Consider the following 25,545-nt stretch of genomic DNA (forward strand, 5'->3'; position numbering starts at 1 on the left):
TGGAGAGACGACTGGGGAGTGTGGATATTCCGGGTGCAATGGGGAGTCAGGAAGGGCTGGGGGAGTAGAGTGAGCATCTAACGACTGGGCACAGCAGCAAGCGCTGACTGGATTAAAGAATAGTAAACAGGAAGAAGCGAGGCGACAGTCTCCAGCTCCCTCCCCCAGAACCCCCACCTTTTCCAGCTCAGCCACAGTCTGTCACAAGTCAATCAATTTAAATTCCTGGCTACTGCCCCTGGAGCCTTCACTGCTGGAAGTGTGTCATGTTTTAATCCATGCTGCTGGGAATTCATATCATTTCTTTCTTTCAACGGGAAGCTCTGGCAGCATTTGGCAGAAGGAACGCTTGGCACATGGATGCCAAGAAAGGCTTGCTAAGAGGCCAGCTGAGGGGTTTGGGTTGAGTCAGCCACCCCTCATGCTCTGCCTAGCATGTGACTGATTATGGACCATCCATAAGCCGGTCCTGGGTGTCAGTCGGCCAGTCCACCCTCTATGGCAGTGTCGTCCAACTTCGGGCTTTGATGGCTGGAATACTGACAGGTTTTCAGGATATCTCTCATTAAATATTCATGAGGAAAACGTGCTTACCTTTAGAATCATTGTATGCAAGTGTATCTCATGAATATTAATGAGTGGTATGCTGAAAACCCGGCATGCATCCGGCCCTCGAGGGCTGGAGTTGGACAACCCTTCTCTATGGCAAAGTTAGGGCTGTCTGCAGAGGAGAGCTGAGGCGTGGTCTCCGTGTGATGACCTGATGATTCGGTGTCCCTCTCTTCCTCATCCCAGTCCGCATTCATGCGCCTCGCAACATTGCTAATAATACATATTTCTTCTGCATCGGCCTTACTGGCTCCTCCCTCTCGCAGGGAGGGATATGGGGGTTGTCGGAGCGCCATTTTCCCTTCTATATGTAACAACATTATTCTTTAAGCTTAGCATGTTTCTCTTAGGGTTTACATATTGTAAGTTGAATTAATATGAGATATGTGTATTTTGTCATTAAACTATCAGAACTCTGAACTTTCCTGTGACCATGCATGAGAACGCCTTGCAGTCCTGCTTATCCCTTTGGATTCTGGGACTTGTAGTTTTTTCTTTACCATTTGAAATGAAGGAAAACTAAAAGTCCAAGAATTCCAAGCAAAATCAGGTCAAGGTGGCTTTCTCATGCAAAGGCACAGGAAACGTGAGAGTTCTCTCTATAATACATTTTTGTAGGCCTTAAAATGTAAATGGTTGTGTCAAGTGGTGCTTGTTAGGTCTGTGTTCAAGTGCCTAAACTATAGCATGGGTTAAATTTCCAGCTTCCCTGTTTAACCAGAGTGTATGTTATCTTTAAATACATTCACTTGGTTATCCTCACAGGCGTATTGCGCTTACTTGGGCCCCTTGCCAGACAACCCTTGACATTGAACAGAGGGGGCTGAGTCTCTAAGTTTGCCCCACCCAGAAGGTTTTTGACCTCTCTGCCCCCGTCCATAAGTAACAAAATACTAATCTGATTAACGGAAGGATTTTGTGTGATGTACGCGAGTAAGGGCTGCCGTGTCCATATACGGAAGTGACAGGAGATGATCTTCTGGGGGCAAAGGTGAGAAGGATAATCTCCTGTTACATATCAGCGGGCTGGATTTTCCCAGATCCGAGATCCCACAAAATATGTCTCCCCGGATCTCGAAATACCATTTACACCCTTCAAGGGTTTTAATTTGTTTTGTAGCTTCGCCATTTCCGGGATTCAAACACACAGGGCATCATAAGGAGTGTGCTGGTCCGGTAACAACCGTGCCAGTAAGCTTACGGGCACTGTTGTTACCGGACTGGCACAGCTGCCTTCCCGCTCGCAGACTTTCACAGAAACAGAAACGTTATTAACGGTGCCGGTGCTTCCGTCATCCCCATTGAGTCCTATGGGACTCAATGGGAATGGGGATTAACGATTTTCCGGCTCTTGACTTCCAAGAACAGCGAGGGTCGCAATCCCCCGGTGTTTCCGTGAAGCCAGGCGGTGGAAAAATCCACAAGTCCGGCGGCAGCCTGTCCGTTGTACCGGCACGGCTACTGCCGGACTTGTAATGAGGCCCACAGTGCTCAGGTTGAAAGTAGAGAGACTTATCCCCTACACCACTTGAATGCCTGGAAGGTACATGTGAATATGTGTATTAGGATTGCACTCTGCTGAACATTTTTAAGCAAGGTTTCTAGGTCTAAAAGGTGTGCACCTTTTATAACTTGCTTTCACCCTCATAGGGAACACTCCTCCTCTCTTTGGGTATTATCCATGTTTTCATAATTATTATTCTTTTAAATTAAAAATGTTTTTTTATGGGGGTGGCTTAGAAAATTCTCCTGTGATTTCCAACCGTCCCCCCTTCCTCGCCCGCCGTCGCTGGTGGGATCCCATAGTTAATATTTTCCATTTCCAGCACTGTGACCTATGGAAAGTGGTTACCACTTGCGGCAGAAGTGGAGTGCGAGGTCTCGGGACCAGACCTGCAGGAGGAAATCTCAGATAGATGAAGCTCATTGCAGACCGATTATTCCAGCTGATGATATGGCACAAAGAACATCTTCCAGCCAGGTCATATTGCCTTCAGGAAAGCGACAACAACGATGCTGTTTGCATAAATGAGGCCTATTGGTCCCATTGATCCTACCCAGGCTGCATGTTTCTACTCTCTATGTGATGTTAATGTATTTTACACCAAACCTGCAACCACCTATGTATGCATCCTACTAACTTGCACTGGTAGGCTTCACGTTCACTGTAACCATGAGCAAAGTAATCGTCCTGTAACTAAGACACTTTCCTGCAACAGCGCCTCGATGGCCATGGGCTGTTAGTGCGCTTTACAAATGTAATAAATAAATACATATATTTCTGAAACCTGATCCAGTCGGTGAAAGGGACTGTCCTGTTGTGTCTTAAAGACAAGTGGAAGGTCCCAGAGTGGGTACAGAGTCCATATTGAAGGATGTGAAATGTAAACTTTTATGAAAGGTGACAAGCATAATACTCTACCTCAGAAATTCTGCGCAAGGGTCTCTATACGCACAAATTATAACCTATTGGGCTGATGGGGTAGAGACTGCAAAGCCCTTTGCAAAGGATCAGTACCCTGAAGAGAGCACCATGACCCAAAATATCCCAATGCCTTTCATATGACATAAGAGTAGCGGGACGTCTATACTTCTGTATTTCCAATGCCGCCTATTCTGACAGAACCCGGTCATTAGCCCACCACCTTCAGGCCGTGAGATGAAAATGACACAGTGTGGCAGGGGATGTGAGACCAATAGGATAGTCCTTGGTGGCATAGTAGTCATGGACATGAAAAAGAAACCAGGTCATCTGGTGCCACCTTGGAGCCACCAGGATTACTTGTGCTCGGTCCAATTGGAACTTCACTAGAACCTCCGCCGGGATGGGGATTGGGAGAAGTGCAATAAGATGGCCTTCAGGCTTTTGAGGGGCAATGGCATCTATCACTCAGGTCTTGAGATCCCCCTAAATCTCGCAATAGATTGGAAGCCGATGGGAGTTAGAGGGTGCAAAGAGGTGTATTCAGGAGTGACCCATTATACCAAACAATTGACCAAACATCTCGCCTGAGATGATGTGAAATGCCTGCTGAGCGAGTCTGCTGTGGTAGTCTCTTTCCCTGGGCTATAGGATGCCACCGGGATCAACAGGTTGCATTCTGTCCAAAGCCCAATATCCTGACCCAAGTCGGCCAGCGTTCGCACATTTAGGCCTCCCTTTCAATTTACCTAGGTCTTTGTGAACAGAGTCTCTGTTCGGCTAGTACACACAACTCTTGCAGGAGAGGCTTGAAGAAACCAGAGCCAAAAGGATTCAAGCATTGCATGGCTTCTTCAGGACACCAATGGGCTTGAATGGAATTGGACCCCAGCAGTGTTCCCCAACGCTCTTTGCTTGGCCTCTGTAGTCGCACTACAGTCGCACTACAGGCGGAGACGGGAAGAAGGGAATGACAATCAGGAGGCGGTTGTGTCCCAGCTACCACTACAACCGTAGCACCGGATCCTGGGGTACCAGGATGTAAGGCTTGTAATTGAGGGTGTCCAAGGACCATTGGCTCATAATGTATCTAACAAGGGTCTTTAGGTGTAACCTCGCCCACGGAACTGAGAAGACACGCACCACATTTCCATCTTCACTCTATGCCAGGGGAGCCTCAAGTCAAGACTTAAGTTTCTGCATTCTCCAGAGAGGAAGAAGTATCCTCTCACGAAGAGTTTACTTTTGTGTATTTATTGAGCATGAACCTAGCTTCAGAAACCAATATAGAGCTTTACAGAGTAATAGGGGAACCTACAGGAACGAGCAAGTTAGTGATCAGTCACCCCTTCCCCTTCATTGGAGCTATGATTAAAATTGTTCTTTTATATTACGCTTAATGCCTGAGATTGGTTTCTAAGCACAAGACCAGGATTCAAACCTGTTTTGCTATGCATTGTCTTGCTTCTAAGACAAACACGTTGTCCCTGAGCTATCCTCCCGTCGGGAGGGGGTCACAATCCAGAGACTCAGGTGATAGTGGGCTAGTGCTAGGTAGAAATAGGAGCTTTTGGGGAAGGGGGTTAAGATAGGTGAGGGTACAGTCGCTGATTCAAGGGGGGAGCAGTGGCAAAGTCCTAGGTGTTAATGAGGCATCGTTACCAACATGACCCATTCCAATCTGTAGGTGCTTTTCCAGTCCTGTTTTTTTCCTTTGCGTTCTGGGACTTGTAGTCTGAATTATATTATGGGAAAAGTGGAGCTACACGTCCCAGAATGCAAATGCAAAGGAAAACAAACAGTACTGTATAAGCACCTACAGATAGGAATGGGACATGCAGGCAACTTTGATGAGGATCAAGTCCCTGAAGAGGAAGGTCTTGTGCTTCTTCCTGAATTGCAGAAGCATTGGGGAGGAGTCTGATGTTGACAGGGAGGAGGTTTTAGAGTCTTGGGGCACAGACAGAGAAATCGTCTCTTCTGGCTCTTTCCTTTCTACAGTGTCGTTGGTCTAGTCTGTTAAAATCTTGCCTTCTGTTGGAGCAATGGCCACCAGAGATCTGGAGCTTCATGGAGAGGTAGCTGGGGAACTAGAGAATGAAAGAATTGTAAATGATAAAGCAGAATTTGAATGGGATGTGCGTGCACTATGAGCCATTGTAATTTGAGTAAGGCAAGTGTGATGACATTGAATTTGCCAAGACATTTGATGAGCCATGCTGCCACATGTGGGACATTCCTCTGGGGAGCTATGGTGGTCTTCGGGAGGCCTTCCTTGAAAGCATTGCCACCATCCAGGTGGGAGGGACATGTGCTTGGGTGATGGGTCTGAATTTGGTTGCTGGATGCAAGCAGTTAATTCTCTTCAGAAGGGAGTGTTGGGGCCATGGTGTTTGCATCTTTTTAGCTGTTTGTGTTTTGAAGGAGAGGTGACTGTCAAAGCAGAACAGTAGGGACAAGTAGTCCATATGCTCGCTTAATCTTATCGATGAAGAAGGAGTTGATAGTGTTGGCTTTTTTGAAGAAGTGCCGTATGGTTGTACACTTGTCATGGCTATAGGGTTGATGCAGTGATTGACTGCTTTGAAGTTAGCGCTTCTTTCATTGTTGGCTTGGATGTTCTGGTAATAGGTGGTCTCTGCCATAATGACCAGTCGGCTGTGGATTCAAGAGAGTTCAAGGTCAGAAGGGCTCTGAAATTAGTGCCAGGACCTTTCTTGTTTGCTGATGGTTCTTTTGTTGATGTTGAATTCAGAGTGTGCGAGGGTGTGGAAAGCTTTGGGGCTGAGGGTGCTTTTTGTCCTGCGTTGGTGTGGTTGATATTGGATGTAAGGATGGAGTTGAGAGCTTCTAGAAGTGCACCACAACCTATGTTTATTTGTGGTTGTTCAGCCCAGGTAAGGTGAAGGCTTTTGGGGTCTTCTGTGAGGGCATTCACTGGGTAGCTCTTAATTGATTTGAAGGCTAGTTGTCCGGGTTTCTCTTAGGTTTTCTCAGGGGTGCTGTGCAGAATGTCGAAGGGGATTACTAGATGGTCCGACCAATCGAGTGGGAGTGAAGATTTATATTGGAGGGGTCTGAAGGGCGATGAGGATGAGGTTGAAGATGATGCCTTTCGTATGTTTAAGATTTGTCATGTTTTGTGTGAGGTTCTGGATGCCAAGAAGGCAGTGGATGGCTTCCCTCTTGTTTTTGATTGCTCGGTTCCGGGGCGGCTGAAGTCGCCAAGGGAGGTGTTGTTGGCATGTGAGAGAGACATGGTGGTGACCAGGTCAGTGAAGTCTTTGATGAAGGATGTTTTGGGTTTCAGTGGTCTTTATATGAGGTGGAAGGTGACTGTGTTGAACGTGGTGCGCAGGAAGTGGCATTTGTGGACTTTGAATGAACTGATGATGCTGGTGTTCAGTCTGCTGTTTTGCTATAAGGTCTTGTGGATAATGGAGAGGCCTCTGCCCATCTTGGCCAGACTCTGTTTTATGCTGTAGCCGTTGGGGATGAGGATGTCTAGGATGTGAGTGGAGGTGGCTGTCATCCAAGTCTTAGTGATCAAGAAGGCTTCCAAGTCTTGTGTGGTGATGATGTGTTCGATGTCTGCAGCATGATTGATTGCAGAGAGGCCATTGGTGAGCATCAGTTTTCCTGTTGTTATGGGTGACGTAGTGCTGATAGATTCATGCGGTATTTGGGTGAGGTTGCTGCACTACAGTGTCCATGATGATGATGGTGAATGGTGTGGTTGGCGTCATACAGTAATGGTGGGGATGGACTGTGGAGAGAGGGGTGAGACACAGGTTATTGGGTGCTTACCTGGGGTTTGGTGGGCAGCTCCAGAAGGATTGGCCCTTATCCTTTCTGCCCTTAGCCGAGGAAGCCTGAGCAAGGGACGCACTGGGGTGAAGGGATAAGCAGCATAGTGGGTGGAGGTAGGCCCAGTGAGGTGGGAGGAATTAGGTCATATGGCCTGCTTTCTCTCTCAAGGCTGCACTTGCACCAGCTCATCAACTGCAAAGGAAAAGAGGCTGGAAGGCAGCCTAAGTAGGACAAGAAAGGGGCAGGGTTAAGAAAGAGAGCAACAAATGGAGGCACTAAAATATGTACTAGCTCACCAACTGGAGTGTTGAATTGACACTCCTGTCGAAGTTTGATCCGATAAACATCTGCGTCCATGTCCGTTTTAAGTGTGGCTTCTTCAGATTGATCACCCATCAGTGGCAAGTCAGAATGTTGCAAAATCTCTTCACATGGAGAATCCTCAGATGATGAGACAAGGAATGGCCAAGCCAATCATCCAGGAAAGGGCAGAGTCCATACCTTCCTCGTGAATGATGCCAATCATTTAAGCCAACACTTTGGTGGCGTTGCAGGGTGTCATCTTGAGAACAAATAGTAGTACTCAGAACTGGTAACTGGCATCTGTCTGGAAGCCAGAAAATATTTGATCTGCAGAAGCAATTGGGATGTGAAAATAGGCATCCTGCAGATCTATCACCACCATATATACACTTGTCCAGCATGTGGTCTGGCATGGATTCACATGCTCATGAATATTTGTTGCCATCAGGCTTGGAATCTTCGGTAAAAAGAAAAATCATTTCACTTTCACTTACAAACTCTATTTCTCCTCTAAACCAATCACTGTCCTCTGGGTCATACTGCCCCATCCAATGACAGTCCCCTCCCTAAGTCTCTCCTCTGGCAGCCATCTTCAGATTTTGACCACACACTTCAGTGTTGGGAGCCCTCGAGTTTGCTCTGCGAGCTCCTTCTATGTTTTTTCATGTTTTTCACAGAAAAAGTTTCTATTTTTGTTCTAAAAGAGCCTGTGTGCTCTTCTCTCCATCTGCCGACAGCGGGAACCCTTTGTCAGTGAAGTTCAGCACCCTCAAGGATGAAGATCAGCGAACTTTCCAGACGTCCACCGGGCCTATTTCGCGCCCTCCGACCATGACAGAGGAGAAGAAGGAAGGAAGGTCCCTTTTTAAGTCCTGCACCAAGTGCGGGCTTCGAAATGTGTTTGTGGAGGACAAGCATCTCCAATGCCTCTACTGCCTGTATCCGGACCACAAGGAATGAGATTGCGAGATATGCCGTGGTTTCTCCAAGAAGATGACAAAGGACAGGCACAGTACACTAGAGGCGTGGCTGAACGCCAATGCCTCTGCCCCGTGCTCCGAGCCGGGGCATGCCTCATCCAAGGCCGGTCGGTCTGAGGAGTGTTCTTCTAAGACCTGTAAGGGCACCACAACTGTGGGGGCCCAAGATAAGGCCAAGAACCGCAAGTCCACGTCCACCAGGGTCACCGCAGAAAGCGGCTTTCTTTGTGGCCATCACCTACGCCAGCAGGGTCGGTGAGATACAGGCCCTATCCTGCAAACAGCCATACCTGACTTTCCACAAACCAAGGGTGGTGCTGGGGATGCACCCCTCTTTCATGCCAAAGGTTCCATCAGAATTCCACCTCAACAAGCCTTTGATGTTGCCTGTTTTTTTCCCAAAACCTTCATCAACCTGAAAGGGCTGAAAGGGCCTTGCACTCACTGGATGTTGCTCGTGCCCTGAAGTTCTACATGGCATGCACAAAGAGTTTTCGAAATACTTCACAGCTGTTCGTAAACTTTGGTCCTGTGAACCATGGGAAGGCACTGTCCAAGGCTTCCATCTCAAGGTAGATCTTCAGCCGCATCATGTACTGTCATCAGTTGGCGAACCGACCTCTGCCCGGCCGTCCGAGAGCCCACTCCACCAGAGCAATCACTGCGATGACAGCGTTCCTAGCTGGTGTGCCCCTACTGGACATCTGCAGAGCTGCTACGTGGAGGTTCACGCACACCTTCACAAAGTTCTACTGCGTCAACCGGGATTCCAGGGAGGAGTCCAGAGTTGGTCAAGCAGTACTACACAACCTGTTCGTTTGAGGTGAGTCTGTTCCAGAGGTGAAAGTTAATTGCTTTTGTTGAGCCTTGCCACCTCCTGTGGTTGTGTAATATTGTACTGCTGTGTATTTGTTATTCATGAGCATGTGAATCCATGCCAGACCCATGCTGGAGAACAATAGTTACAGGTAAGTAACTTGTACCTAACAATCCATAAGCTTGCTACCATTAAATTATAACGTTGTCCTGATAAACCTGTTGACGTTCTTCAGGTTCAACACTGGACGGAACTCACTGGAAGCCTTGTTCACCAAAAAGAGAAGAGAATCAAAACCTGAGTGCGCATCCCTGGGTGGGTTGGGGATGATGGCATCCTTGCTCAGGTTGCATCCCCCTTGGAGTAATGACTCTGCCTTTACCACTGATGATGGAATAGGAGTCACAGGGAGTGCTGGGAGTAATAAAAACTCTATTGAGGAGCATTTGCAAATGGTGTCCAAAAATCCACTGGTCTGAAGTTGACTATTGCCTAGCAGTGAAGGATATTTTCAGCCAGTATCCCACAGACCCATTTTCATCCATACGGGTGGACTCTCTGCAATAGTTAGGAGTGATAAAGGGGCTGTTATGGAGTTGCTGGTCTCACATTGATGGAGGTTTCCCCTCAGCTTCTTCCCCTGCCTTTCAGTGGTGGTTTGGAAGACTGAAAGGTGACAGAATGTGAAGTTCAACCTCATAGTTGATGAGGATAATCTAAGCCTGATGGGAATATGGAGCCTCTTCTCCTCTGCAGCCTGTTTCATGGACTCCCACATTTGTGCACCAAACAACTTCTGCCTTGTGAGTGGGAAATGAAGCAGCAAGGACCTTTGGAGCGCATCCATCCTCAAAACGTTCAACCAATATTGCCCCCTGCCACTGCCCGTAAATGTAGATGCTGCAGTTGCTGGTTTCAGGGTCTCGTAGACAGACAGGAATTGTTCCTGCATATGCATCAATAGTAGCCTATCGGTGCAGTCAGTTCAAATTTCCGCCACTACTCAAAGAGCTTCAATGTCCTTCAACAATGGCTGGGAGTTTTAGGTTGCGTAGGAGGCGTAATATTGACAGATACATTGAACCTTTCAACTTGCGATGAAGTCGGTCCAATGGGGACACATCCTCAGAGGACACCAAAATCTTCGATGTAGAAAGCTGGAAGAAAGGAATCTGGACTGCAGGGAACTCTTCCTCAAAACCCTGTGTTGGATAAAAATGGGTGATGTGCATGTGAAGTATCATTTTCTCATGGTCCTTGCAATCTTTCCCTGGCATGTCTCTGAGGCCTGAATTGATGGAAACCCCAAGGCGGTCTGAGTTTTTAGATTGCTTATGAGGGCGTGCTGCTCCTCATCAAACCCGAATTTCTTTTTTATAGATATGCCAGAACGTCCACTAGGTTCTCTCTCCTTATATATTTCCTTTATGCCTCCATAGGATCCTCCTTTCCTTATTGAAGTGTTCTTTTATAAGGGCTTCTCCATCATGTCCTTGAACTACTCCAGGGACAAATTAGGAAGCCTAGCCACAACGGGACCAGGTGTAGTCTGTGGGGGAGGCAAGGGAGGAGGCACCAGAGTCAGTAGCACAGGAATGGGGGCTGGCTGAATTGGGATGTTAAGAGTTGGTGCACAAGGAACAGGTACTGCATGGCTGCGGGAGCAAGCAGCGTAGGAACAAGAGCTGTTGGAGCTGCTGGAGGCCCACTGTAATGCTCACCTGGTATCCACGTGGACGTCACACAGCTTTTTCTGACCTCTTATGACCTCAAACCCTTCCCTGGAGGCTTATTTGACTGGAGACTGGGCCTGCAACACAGGATTGGTAGAGTTTAACTCCCTATTGTCTCTGTGTGCTTGAACCCCTTCTTCCCCGGGGCCCAACCCTTCCCTTTGATCCACAGCTCACCTTGTTTTCTTGGATAGTGTGCTCTCCATCCTGCTTTCAGCGCAGGGGCGCTTTGATTGATGCGGGCTCGTTGCTGCCTAGTTACTTCACTGGCAAGAGTCCGACAGGTAAGTATAATGAGTCTTTTGAACAGTTCTCTAACTTCGTTCCTTTCCTTCCTTAGATGATGGCAGGCGTCCGGGGATGGCCGCGTGCTGCTGAGATGAGTAGCGCTGAAGGTGAGTGAGAGCGCGATGCACCCCTTTCGTATTTGTATTGAACTGAGTTCTTTTTCTGTGTCTTTTAGGTGGCGCAACGTTTTTCAGCGTGGATGCCGGTTATGAAGAACAAATGCGGTGGGTAAGCGCGGTATGCGGCACCTCTAGATGTTTCCACGCTAACCTGGAGTGTCTTTTCCCTCTTGCAGATGGATGAGAAGTTACGGAGACACAGTTCCTCCAGAGCGGCTGGCATTCAGGTAAGCGTTTGAAGCTCGTACAGTATTTTAAAATAAGCGAATATTTGCAGAATGCTTACTAATGCCTTTTTTCTGTTCTTTTCCCTTTTCCTTAGGAATCGGCGTGCCAGGATGGGAATGACACCGCTGAAGATGCCCGCAACACAGAAGGAGCGATGAATGATGGGCAGAAGCGCCGCAAGGTAAGGCTGTTCCTAACGGTGTTCTTGTTCTTGCAGGAGCTGAGCACAGAAGAAAGATGCAGGCCTACTGGAGACCCATCCGAACACGGTGAGTGTCGCGCTGCAGGTGCAGAAAACGCAAAGCATGTTTCTCAGCCTGGGTGTGGCTTAAATAGTCTCTGGGTATCCCAGGTGTCTCTGGGCTGAACCACACCCAAAAGACTAGACCGCACATGCAGTTCAGGGAACCGAAATATGTGGGGGCATCCATATTGTCCCCATCAATGCACTACAAGTCCAATCCCCAATGGTATCCTATGGGAGTGAGTGAGTCTGGTGCCACAAGCGTAAAGTCTGGCTCCAAATGGGTCTTTGGAGGGATGGAGAGGCCCTTGAGGGCCATGTAGGTGATCATGGCCTGGCTCCAGCCTGACATCTTGGAGGGCTGGGGACATGAAGGGCAGGAATCATGACAGCACTCCTCCCCAAGGCCCCTCTCAAGGTGGCTCTTCTGTCTGGTCCTGGTTTGGTTGGATGGTTTTGATGAAATCATCTAAGCAAGCGAGGTGCATGGATGTACTCACAAGGCTCCCATGTCCTGTCTTGTGGACCATACCCCTTCCAGTCTACTAAGTAGTATAATTTGGATCTGACGTATTTTGAATCTAGGATGTCCTTGGCTTTGAATTCTGGCTCCCCGGCGACTACTACTGGCTGCGGTGGCGTTGCTACCCGGGTTCCAGGTTGAACAGGTTTAAGGAGAGACACGTGGAACACAGGATGAATATGCATGTTTTACGCCACAGTATTTATCACGGAGGTGACGGTGAATGGACCCAGGTATCTTGGACGGAAAGTTCGGGTTCCTTTAATGGACACGTGTTTAGACGCCAGCCAGACTTTGTCTCCCACTTGGTAGTTGGGGGCCTTTGCTCGGTGTTGATCAGCAAACTTCTTTTGGCGATTCTTAGCTTAAAGTAGGTGTTCAGCTGCCCTTTTAAAGGTTTGAGAAATGGTCGTGTGCAAGGTTTTGACTGCTGGCATTTCCAGGGTTGTAGGAACGTCCAACTCAGAAGTACTTGGGTGCCTGCCATACATGGTATAAAAGGGTGTCTGCCCAGTGCTGGTGTGTAGGGAATTATTATAAGCATATTCAGCTATCCATAATAGGTCGAACCAGCTTCCTTCAGCTTGGTGTAACATGCAACGCAGATACTGCTCGAGCGTCTGATTTGTCCTTTCAGTTTGACCATCTGTTTGGGGATGGTGACTGATGGATAGCCGGATGTCTATCTGGGCCATAGAGCAGCATTTTCTCCAGAAGTTAGATACAAATTTAGTACCTCGGTCTGAGACCAAAACTGAAGGAACCCCATGGAGCAGTACGATGCTTTCAAGAAATACCTTTGCCAGAGTGGAAGCATTTGGGAGCCCCTTAAGAGGAATGAAATGTGCCATTTTTGAAAATAGGTCCACGACCACAAGAATAGTGTTAAACCCTTGACTGGGTGGTAAATCAGTAATAAAATCGAGGGACAACGTGTGCCAGTGTGCTGGTGGGATTTCCAATGGTTCTAATAGCCCAGCCGGTTTCTGCTTGGATGACTTGTTTTGAGCACACACTCCACAAGATAGGATGAATTGGATAATGTCTTTACGCCACGTGGGCCACCAATCATTATTTTTACCTTGGCTAGCGTTTTAGCGATTCCGGGGTGGCCCTCGATCAAGGAATCATGATAACCGGACATGACTTGTTCTCGTAGTTCTTGGTTTGGTGGTTTGGTAAGAATAAACGATTCCTGAAGTAGGGCAACTGATCTTTTATCATGTAATGTTCTCCTTGTGCACTCCATGCTTGTAATTGCTCCGGACTCATCAGGTTTTGGATTTCTTCATGTAATTCTTTCTGAGTTATGGTTGCTGTGATTCCTAGGAGCTTGTCACTCGGGATGATTGCTATTGGGTCAGGGGTCTGATACCCTTGCTCTTCCATCCCCATACTGGAAAGGGCATCGGCCTTCCCATTTTTCGACCCTGGTCGAAATGTAATCACGTAGTCATATTCAGCAAAAAAAAGAGCCCAACGTAGTTGTCGTGAGGATTGGGCCTTTGCCGTTTTTAGGTACTGGAGGTTCTGGTGGTCAGTTATTACAGTGATTGTGTGCCTTGCGCCCTAGCGGTACTGCCGCCATGCCTTATAGGCTGACTTAATGGCCAGGAGTTCTTCGTCTGTGATAGAGAAAATTGAGTTCAGGGGGTGTGAATTTACGTGACCAGAAGGCAACAGGGTGTAACTGGCCCGTTTCGGGGTCCTTTTGTGAGAGGATGGCTCCCATAGCCATGCTTGAGGCATCCGTTTCCACCAGGTATGGGAGATCAGGGCGAGGGTGGCGTAAGATTGGGGCAGATGTGAATCTTGCTTTGAGTTCCTGGAAAGCCTCCTCGGCTTCTGTTGTCCACTGGAACTTTTTGTTGCTTTTCCTTAGTAATGACGTGATGGGATGCACGATTTGCGAAAATCCTGGGATGAACCGGCGGTAGAAGTTTGCAAAACCCAGCATACTTTGAACCCCCTTGAATGAATTTGGGGATGGCCAGTTCAGGATAGCACCTACCTTGTGTACATCCATTTGGATTCCATTCGGGCTGAGAATAAAGCCCAGGAATTTCACCTCGGAGACGTGGAATGAGCACTTTTCGTGCTTGGCGTAGAGCTGGTGTTGACAGAGTTTCTCCAATATGGATCGGACCTGTTTAACGTGGTCCTGCTTTGATGCGGAATATACTAGGATATCGTCGATGTACATTAGAGCACAGACATCAATCAATTCCCGTAGGACATTGTTCATGAAGTATTGAAATGCAGCAGGTGCGTTGCAAAGGACAAAGGGCATTACTTGATATTCGTAGAAGCCGTATTTGGTGCGAAAAGCGGTCTTCCATTCGTCCCCCTGTTTTAGGCGAACAAGGTGATTTGCCCCCTCAGGTCTAGTTCTGTGTAGATTTGGGCATCTTTGACTTGATCAAGCAATTCAGGGATCAGTGGCAGGGGGTAGCAATATTTTACGGTAATCTGGTTCAGTGCGCGACATTCAATGCACGTTCTCAATTCCCCCTCCTTTTTCGGTACAAAGAATAGAGGACGGGCTGCTGGAGACTTCGAGGGACGGATGAACTCGTTGGCCAGGTATTGGTCAAGATAGGCCTTCAGGTGCTGGTTTTCTGGTTCCGTGTGTGCGTAAATTCGCCCACAAGGGATTTGTGCGCCGAGTATCAGGTCGATTTGGCAATTCTATGGTCTATGCAGTGGCAGGGTATTAGCCTGTTCTTTCTGAAAGACATCTTGAAAGTCCTGGTATTCACTCGGTAGGGTGCTGATTGCCACAGTCGCAAGCGTGGAGGTTCTGGTGTCTATTGGTTGTTTCTCTTGGCAATAACATGTGTGGGCGCAAGTCTCGGGAAAGGCCAATTCTTTTGCTCGCCAATCGATTCGAGGATTGTGAGCTACCAACCATGGCATTCCCAAAATCAACCGGAACTGTGGTGCCTTAATGAGGTCGAAAACGATAGATTCTTGGTGTCCATCCTGGCACAGAAGGATTAAAGCTGCAGTGCATTGGGATACTGGACCAGAAGCTATTTCTGTGCCGTCGACAGTGGTAACAGTGTCGGTGGTTGATTTAGGGCGTAACGGAAGCCCCATCTTTGCCGCAAGATCCTGGTCGATGTAATTCCCAACGGATCCACAGTCAATGTACACTCCACTGCGTGCATCCGAGATGGTTGCTGGTGATTGATCAAGACCACAGATAGTGCAAAATGGGAGGAATGTAGTTCACTTTCCTCGCTCGACAAGTGGACCCCTACACTTGCCAGGCTGGGGAGTTTTCTGATTCCTTGATGGTATCTTCCTTGTCTGTGGCCCCTACCGTCCTCCTCGGTGGCTTCACAGGGCACTCTTTAAGGAAATGACCTGAACTTCCACAGTACAAACATAACTGCTGCTGTCTCCTTTTATCCCTTTCCGCTTTAGTCAAGGGGGATCTGACCCCCCGATTTGCATTGGTACTCCTGAACCTTCCGTTGTTCGGGCAGTATTGTCCTTTAAACGCACATACATAGGGCGAGGGTCCGGTCTGGTTCGATCTGCTCATCTGTCCTGCAACCTATGATCCAGTTGAACAACAAGGTCAATGAATTCTGAGCAGTCTTTTGGGGGGTTCACTACTTGTGCGAGAACATCCTTGAGCTCCCCCCGCAACCCCTGATGAAATAACGTGGTTCACTTCTTCACTGGCCATTCTGCTTCAACAACGAGTCTATTGAACGTGGCTATGTATGTTAATAGGTCTTGATTCCCTTGGCGTAGGGACAGAAGTTTGTTGTCTAATGCCTGCCCATGAGTACGACAGGCGACCAGCTTTTCCATCTCCTGCTGAAAGCCCCTGAAGTCATGCAGAAAAGGATCGTCTTGGGCCACAAAGGGTACAGACCAGTCCGCGGCGCTACCACTCAGGTAGGATAGCACAAAAGCGACCCGTGATTGGTCATTCAGAAAGGCCCCTGGCCTACAAAGGAAGTGCAGGCGGCACTGGTTCATGAACGTTGCAAACCTCTTGGGATCCCCCGTAAATCGTTCGGGCGGGGCCAATGGAACTGCCCCAGGAAGGGTTATCTGAACGGGATTGGCTGATGGTGCTGGCATCGAGGGCACGCTTCCCGGGCAATGGTGCATGCCCTGCTTGTGACTGGAGAAGTTGCCGGCTTAAATCATCAGTACGTTCTTTGGCTATTATCAGCTCTCTCCTCAGGGTGTTGGTCTCCTGCCTGGCTGCATGTACTTCGGAACGTAGCTGGCCCAACATGTGGGCTAACTGGTCGGTTTCTGACGTTTCCATGACGCCCAGGTGGATTTTGATGTGAGGCTTTGCGTTCTGTAACGCTCACCTGGTATCCACGGGGGCGTCACTCGGCTTGTTCTGACCTCTTACGACCTCAAACCCTTCCCTGGAGGCTAGTCGACTGGAGACTGGGCCTGAAACACAGGATTGGTAGAGTTTAACTCCCTATTGTCTCTGTGTGCTTGAACCCCTTCTTCCCCGGGGTCCAACCCTTCCCTTTGATCCACAGGCACCTTGTTTTCTTGGATAGTGTGCTCTCCGTCCTGCTTTCAGCGCAGGGGCGCGTTGATTGATGCAGGCTCGTTGCTGCCTAGTTACTTCACTGGCAAGAGTCCGACAGGTAAGTATAATGAGTCTTTTGAACAGTTCTCTAACTTCGTTCCTTTCCTTCCTTAGATGATGGCCGGCATCCGGGGATGGCGGCGTGCTGCTGAGATGAGTAGCGCTGAAGGTGAGTGAGAGTGCGATGCGCGATGCACCCCTTTCATATTTATATTGAACTGAGTTCTTTTTCTGTGTCTTTTAGGTGCCGCAATGTTTTTCAGCGTGGATGCCGGTTATGAAGAACAAATGCGGTGGGTAAGCGTGGTATGCAGCGCCTCTAGATGTTTCCACGCTAACCTGGAGTGTCTTTTCCCTCTTGCAGATAGATGAGAAGTTCCGGAGACAGAGTTCCTCCAGAGCGGCTTGGATTCAGGTAGGCGTTTGAAGCTCGTACAGTATTTAAAAATAAGCGAAGATTTGCAGAATGCTTACTAATGCCTTTTTTCTGTTCTTTTCCCTTTTCCTTAGGAAGCGGCGTGCCGGGATGGGAATGACACCGCCGAATATGCCCGCAGAACATAAGGAGCGATTAATGATGGGCAGAAGCGCCGCAAGGTAAGGCTGTTCCTAACGGTGTTCTTTTTCTTGCAGGAGCTGAGCGCAGAAGAAAGATGCAGGCCTACTGGAGACCGATCCGAACACGGTGAGTGTCACGCTGCAGGTGCAGAAAACACAAAGCATGTTTCTCAGCCTGGGTGTGGCTTAAATAGTCTCTGGGTATCCCAGGTGTCCCTGGGCTGAACCACACCCAAAAGACTAGACCGCACATGCAGTTCTGGGAACCGAAATATGTGGGGGCATCCATCTTGTCCCCATTAATGCACTACAAGTCCAATCCCCAATATTATCCTATGGGAGTGAGTGAGTCTGGTGCCACAAGCGCCAAGTCTGACTCCAAGTGGGTCTTTGGAGGGATGGAGAGGCCCTTGAGGGCCATGTAGGTGATCGTGGCCTGGCTCCAGCCTGACATCTTGGAAGGCTGGGGACATGAGGGGCAGGAATCATGACACCCACGCATGGGTGGCACGGGTGTAGAAAAACAGCCACAAGGAACAGCAGAGGTTGCAAGAATGACTGGCACAGGCAGCAGAGGAGCGGGGGCAACTCGGGCTATAGGGGCTAAGGAGAAGGATGTGCTTTGTCATAGTGTCCTGGTGGTAAATACAAATGACGGGACGATCTTTTATTGGAGAAAAAAACAGCCTTCGGGTAATAACCAAAACTGCTCCTCTTGGATCAGCGAAAATGCAATCCAGCTCCTGGCTGATTGAGGGTCTCCTGGGCAGTTTGGGGGTTGCAGCTCTTCACCCTTAAGTCTTTGGATGATCATTTCTCTAGAGGTTAACTATATAGCTTCAGGCATCCTTAGCCCTAGCTGTCTAGTAGAGGGCTGCCCTCCAGGTCCAGGGCTGGTCATCTTCTAGTTCCCTGTGATAGGATGCTCTGGGTCACTTCAGCCTGGTGCAGGTATTTTCTGAACTTCTGGAGATTGGCGAGGTTGTGCCAGGGGTTGTCTAACCTGTCCCCGGAGGCCTCTTCTTTGATTTTACCCATATTGATTCCGTGTTCCAAGTAAAGGTGCCCTGATCTTCTACGTTCGAGCCCAACGCATTGTGGGGTGCTGTGGCTCTAGATGGGGCCGCTCCTACGGCGCATCAGAACTTCCTTTTGCACTCCATCATCTGCGAAACCATCTTCCCAGCATGTTCACAGATCCACCAACATAACAGGTGTATTTGTAAAGCGCACGTTCACTTCCACAGGGGGTATCTTGGCGCAAATACTGTTTATTGTTACCCAACTTAATGGTACTCATTTTATTGACCTCGGAAGGATGAAGGGCTGAGTGGACCTGCTGGGATTCTACCGGTGACCATGAGGTCAAACACAGGTCCCTGTAGTGTATGCATTAGTCCACTGAGCTACAGACTGGGCTCAAAGTCCTCGTCCTACTCCTCCACCCCCACCCCCTGCCCTCCACACCCCCAACAAACAACGTAGGAAGCGAGGAGAAAATGATGGCTTCTACACAATGCTGGGACGTGCCTCTGACTGCTAGAAGAAACCGAGACGAGGAAGCGAGGGCAGGGATGCAATGCGTACCACTTGCTAGACATCTTCCCTGCGTGTACTGGGGACCTCTCCGACTCCAAACCCTTGTTTGCAGGGATTCCCGCCATTCCCGGCGGAGACCTGCCCGAGACTGAGAGCAGCGCTCATTGGAGAGTGAGCATGCTCGGGAGAGATAATGAGGACGGCGTCTCAGAGAGAAAGCGAGAGAGAGAGGTGAGGTGATATATGCAATAACCAGAGCGCAGCCGGCAGTGAGGCAGACACATGCCAGATGAGGGCGCAAGGATATTGGGGCCCGGGCACAGACACATGCGGGGTCCTAGTTGAGCCAAGGAAATGAAGGGATTCAGAATCCCGCATACCCACGTCGTGATCACACCCCAAAGCTTGATGTGCTGCTCAGGCAGTGATCAAAATAAGCATGGGAGCTCCCTTCAAGTTCCCTTACCCCAGCCCTAGTTACTGGAATCAGAAAAATAACCAAGTAGCACTCCTAGGGCAACACTAGTAGGCCACGACGAGGGTACCTGTGTTTTAAAATCGATCCAGGACACATCTTAACAGTAGCAGCCACGAGGAAGGCAAATGGGCTGAAGCACACATGCAGGACACAGATCAGTAGCTGTATGGAAAAGGTACACAGGCCCCAGTGTTATAGCAGAGCGTGGATTAGCAGCCTCATCTAATCCCACAAGGGCTCAACCATGGAAACAGGAGGCACCATTGGAAGCAACGAGCAAGGGGGAATAGTGGATCTGGGTGGATCTTTGTGATCAATGGGCAGCAACGAGGAAGGAGGAATAGTGGATCTGGAAGGATCTATGTGATCAATGGGCAGCAACGAGGAAGCAGGAATAGTGGATCTGGATGGATCTATGTGATCACTGGGCAGCAACGAGAAAGGAGGAATAGTGGATCTGGGTGGATCTATGTGATCACTGGGCAGCATCGAGAAAGGTGGAATAGTGGATCAGGCCGGATCTATGTGATCACTGGGCAGCAACGAGAAAGGAGGAATAGTGGATTTGGGTGGATCTATGTGATCACTGGGCAGCAACGAGAAAGGAGGAATAGTGGATCTGGACGGATTTATGTGATCAATGGGCAGTAACGAGGAAGCAAGAATAGTGGATCTGGGTGGATCTTTGTGATCAATGGGCAGCAACGAGGAAGGAGGAATAGTGGATCTGGAAGGATCTATGTGATCAATGGGCAGCAACGAGGAAGCAGGAATAGTGGATCTGGATGGATCTATGTGATCACTGGGCAGCAACGAGAAAGGAGGAATAGTGGATCTGGGTGGATCTATGTGATCACTGGGCAGCATCGAGAAAGGTGGAATAGTGGATCTGGATGGATCTATTTGATCACTCTGCAGCAACGAGAAAGGTGGAATAGTGGATCTGGACGGATCTATGTGATCACTGGGCAGCAACCAGAAAGGAGGAATAGTGGATCTGGGTGGATCTTTGTGATCAATGGGCAGCAACGGGGAAGGAGGAATAGTGGATCTGGAAGGATCTATGTGATCAATGGGCAGCAACGAGGAAGCAGGAATAGTGGATCTGGACGGATCTATGTGATCACTGGGCAGCAACCAGAAAGGAGGAATAGTGGATCTGGGTGGATCTATGTGATCACTGGGCAGCATCGAGAAAGGTGGAATAGTGGATCAGGCTGGATCTCTGTGATCACTGGGCAGCAACGAGAAAGGAGGAATAGTGGATTTGGACGGATCTATGTGATCAATGGGCAGTAACGAGGAAGCAGGAATAGTGGATCCGGATGGATCTATTTGATCACTCTGCAGCAACGAGAAAGGTGGCATAGTGGATCTGGACGGATCTATGTGATCACTGGGCAGCAACCAGAAAGGAGGAATAGTGGATCTGGGTGGATCTATGTGATCACTGTGCAGCAACCAGAAAGGTGGAATAGTGGATCTGGGCAGATCTGTTTGATCGCTGGGCCGCAATGAGAAAGGAGGAATAGTGGATCTGGGTGGATCTTTGTGATCAGTGGGCAGTAACCAGAAAGGAGGAATAGTGGATCCGGATGGATTCGATCCCGGCAGCGCTCATGGATCACACTGTGCCGGTTTCCCATTACCTGTGACACCTGCCCCCTGCTTACCTTTACCTCTTCTCACTTACCGTCACCCCCGACTGTTCCTCCACTCGTCCGCCCCGCTGCAATTTAAGTCTCCTTCCCCTAAAGCCAGTAGGGACTTTCGTTGCAGGGTCCTTTTGTTTTTCAAAAACATTTTTATTTATACTTTTGTCTTCGCCGGCGCCGCACTCCGTCCATTGGAAGGGGGGGCGCCCCCAGAGCCCCCTTTCAATATAATGGGATTCAGCATTTTCAGGTGTGCTGAATGCACAGTAAACGTGCAGTCCGCATTAAAAAATAAATATATGTTATATCAATTCCGATAGGGATTATAGCTTCCAGGAAGGCACACAAATCTGAGCCTAGACTGAGATTAAAAGAGGGCCATGGTTTTCAAGTGGTGCTGCCATTAGTGATCACAGAAACAAATCGCTTGTGCTTGTGTAGTAGTAGATCAATGGTCACCAGTATATATGAAGCAACCCTACAGCCAGTTAAAACGTCGAGTCTTGCTTTTTTTAAAGGGGTATTACTATATCGGGGTAAGGGGCCCTCTTTTTTGTTTCGCGGGGCCTAAGTCATGAGGGGGTATAACAGTACTGAAACAAGGACTAAGGCTACCCCACCTTGCGGACACCGGCCATAGAAGGAACCAGCACACTATTGACAGATCGCAGCTAGTGGTCTGTATTTAGAGAACACCCCGACATTTAACACATATACCCATTTTATTCATATGATATAAAAACCGAAAAAACATTTTTGTGCTAGCATAACATAGCTAGTGTTAACATAACTTTTTTTGCTTGCCCTTAAGGCATTTCAAGTGAAAGTAAAACAATTTTTTTTTTTGCTTGCCCTTAAGGCATTTCAAGTGAAAGTAAAACAATCATTTGTACATTTAGTTTCTTTTCAGTGTGAGTTCGTACATGTCACCAATATGTACTAACTCACACTGAAAAGAAACTAAATGTACACCTGATTGTTTTACTTTCACTTGAAATGCCTTAAGGGCAAGCAAAAAAAGTTATGTTAACACTAGCTATGTTATGCTAGCACAAAAATGTTTTTTCGGTTTTTATATCATATGAATAAAATGTGTATATGTGTTAAATGTCGGGGTGTTCTCTAAATACAGACCACTAGCTGCGATCTGTCAATAGTGTGCTGGTTCCTTCTATGGCCGGTGTCCGCAAGGTGGGGAAGCCTTAGTCCTTGTTTCAGTACTTTTTTTAAAGGGGGAAATAAGACATTTTAAGAACTAAATAACCCTTAATGGCTGATGATTTGGAAAGAATTTGGAACTGGCAATGTTGACAGGTTGGGAAACATGAGATTAACTGGGTTGCCCCGGATCACACACTTTGGTTAAGAGATGAAGCTGGGATTTGAGCTCATTCTGTAATTTCCGATTTGATCACATTGTCTCCCAGTTCTCCTTACAGCAAACTACAATTATTTCCAAATGTTTGACTTTTAGGAACTCAAATAATATCTGTTTTGTAGACATGACTTGGAAACTACACAAAGCACATAATAATCCCATATAACAATATATATTGAACAAAAAAAAGTTATGGAAACAGGATAACGATTGTACCTTTATTTTCTGAATCAAGTGTAGTACTAAAGTACCATAAAACGAACTGATGTGACCCTAAACATACGCATCTGGGTTGTATTATTGTATTTTAAATCTTTGAATACACACAACTCATAGACTTGTGGATTGTTATTCATGATATGCAGAAGAACATTTGAACTTGTACAAAAAGTTACCTGTGTTTGTGTTAAATAAACACACCTGAAAATAAGTTAGACAGTGCCCTATGACAATTGGTCAGCTCTCTTCAGTCTGAAACACCTTCTACTCAAATGGTCTACGTGAAAACAAAGAGAAGAGGATGGGCTAGAAAATGCTACCAAAATGTGAGAAGGAAGAACCTTTAGAAACCAATGTGCGGTACTACACAGTAAGGTAACATGGTTTGTCCAGGATCACAGTACAGCCCAGTGGCAAAGCCAGGATATGAGCCTCAACTCTTTTGTTGCTGTGACATGGTCAGGGACTGATCCTGTCAAGAACCAATGGGGAACCCTCTAAACATGTGTCAGGAGGCCCACTAGGTTGTTTACCAGAACCCGCCCTGCTCTAGAGGCGGGCGTGGTAGGATGGAGGGCTCCAATTGTTGTCCCTTCTACCTGTGCCTGTCTAATTGTGGAAAGTACCACTTTTTCTTGCCCCATGCCTGTTACGTACAGTGCTGGCCAGTGTGCCTCTTTGTGTTCCATAGGGCTACAACCTAGAGGTGCTGAAAGTGGAGGAAAGAACAAGCAACCCAACTGTGAGAGAGACAGCGGTGAACAGCAGGACTGCTGAGCAATCCATGCTACAAACTACACCAGAAAGATCCACACAACGCGCGAGTGAGCTTGGAGCATGAATGCAGTTGTCTCAGGCAACTGTTACAAATCTTTGGCAGACCTGTGTTTGAAGATCACATGATGGAGGACTTTGAAAGAGACTGTATTTTGCGTTGGCCACCATTTTGTAACTCAAGCAAACTCACACTTAGAAATCACACACCTACGAACTCTGCAAGTGACTGTGCTTGTCCAGGCTGCCATTGTAAAACACCCAGTGGACCCAGGTTTTAGGAGGAGGCAGGGCTTCAGAAGCCCTTTAAAGCCTCACACCTGTACAAAACAACTCTGAGGCAAGAACAGGCTAGTGATTGCCTGAGGATTCAGGTGGGCGTCGGGTCCAATTGGAGGGGGAGAAGAGGGGGTGTAAAAGGGAACCTGGGAAACAAGGCAGTGTGGGATGTTTTTGTGAGGTCAAGGGAGGAGAATGCGGACCCGGAGGCTAGGCATAGGAAGGACGGTGCAGCAGAGTGTGGAGGAAGGTTATTGGGAGCACGTGCAAGGTGAGGTATTGGTTGGTGAGAGAAAGTGTGTTAATGAGATTAAGTACGAGTGAGGAGGAGTGTGAGAAGTGATTGAGAGAGTGAAAGGAGAGTGACTGCAGAAGGAGGGATAGAGTGTAATGTTGTGGGAGGACAGAGTGGAGAGTAGTGGCGGAAAGTAGTACAGTGCAGTGGGAGGATAGAATAGTTCAGTGTAGTGGGAGGAGGGAGTAGTAGAGAGTAGCAGGAGGAGAGGGTAGTAGAGTGTAGTGGGAAGAGAGAGTAGTACAGAAGTTGCAGGAGAGGGTAGTAGAGAGTAGTGGACATTGGTGGGAGGAGAGAAAGGATTAATGAATGGATTGGAGCGTAGCGAGAGAGAACATCCGAGGGACAGAAGAGGATGAGAAGGGCGAGGCAGTGGCAGGAAGAGCAGGGAGGAGAAGAGGGGGGAGTACAAGGAGACAGAGAGAAGATCCGGATAGGCAATATGAGGGTGTGAGAGGCAAGCATAAGCTGTGCCTGGACAATTGGAAGGCCCCAATTCCAGTTATAAAGGCCATTGCTATTTTTTTGGGAACCCTGGATACAATCCACCTAGAAAGTCCTAAATGGTACGGGCTGTGTTTCTGTTGGCCCCCGAGGTGAATTTTGCGCAGTTCATCACAGCTCGGTTTTTACACAGACTTCATCTGGAACACTATGGGGTGGGGGAATGTATGAGAATTAGGATGGGCTGACTCTACGCTGTTTAGGATATGACTGGACATGGGTTTCACCGCCGAAGCTATGGATATTGCTCATAATAAATTTGCTTCAGAATTTGTTTTCCTGTAGCCTCTAATGTGGATGTCTATGATATATGGGGAATGTGACAGCAGTGTTTTGTCTTTAAAACTGTTTGTTGTGACTCGCAGATCTGGTTTTGGAGGGTGGGAGACAGTAGGTTGCCCTCTCTAAGGATGTTTTCTATTTTATAAGCAATGATTTCATGACATGGTTGTTTATTGATTTTCGAAATGTGTTATTTATGAAGGGATTGCTGGTTGGGAGTTTGTTGATGGGTGGGATTTCACATATTGAGCATGCAGTCTCGTGTTGCTGCGTGTGGGATGATCTAATGGCTGGGTGTATGCATTTTTATGACTGTGGAAATATATAGGCTGTAGATGGAGTGGTTCAGTTTGTTTCTGTTACATCATTGAACAGGGTTGGTGCTACCTAACAGCATTATGACCTATCTACTAGAGTGGTTTGGCTGTGCTTTGGATGGGTTGTTGCATCTGTGGTGTGGGGAGGGGAGGGATAGTGGGTTGTGGGGTGCTTTTATGGTATAATTTCTAACGAATTGTTTCGAGTTCATGTTATTTAGGAGAGGTGCCTTGGACGAAGGACCTCTTGATATTTTTTGTTTGTCTAAGGCTCTTCACCTATTGTTGTTCTGTTTCCTTTTCAGGCGGGGGGGGGGGGGATCCGGGCTGGTTTGTACATATTTTATTTTAAGTCTAGTATTGAGTTTTGGTGGTGTTGAATTGGGCATACGAGAATTAAAGTGGTTAGATTTAAAGATGAATGATTTGAGTGTGGTGACATGGAATGTGAATGGTTTGAACAATTTGAAAAAAAGGAAAGAGATTTTGAACTATTTGGATGATTTGAAGAGTGATATATGTCTCCTTCAAGAGACGCATCTTGTAGATGGGGAAGGGGGAGAAAGGTTGGGTTGGAAAGTTATACGGTTCCTATTATAATTCTAAATCACG

Source organism: Ambystoma mexicanum, chromosome 13 (genome assembly GCF_040938575.1).
Source record: "Ambystoma mexicanum isolate Mex_15411 chromosome 13, UKY_AmexF1_1, whole genome shotgun sequence".
Lineage (NCBI taxonomy): Eukaryota > Metazoa > Chordata > Amphibia > Caudata > Ambystomatidae > Ambystoma > Ambystoma mexicanum.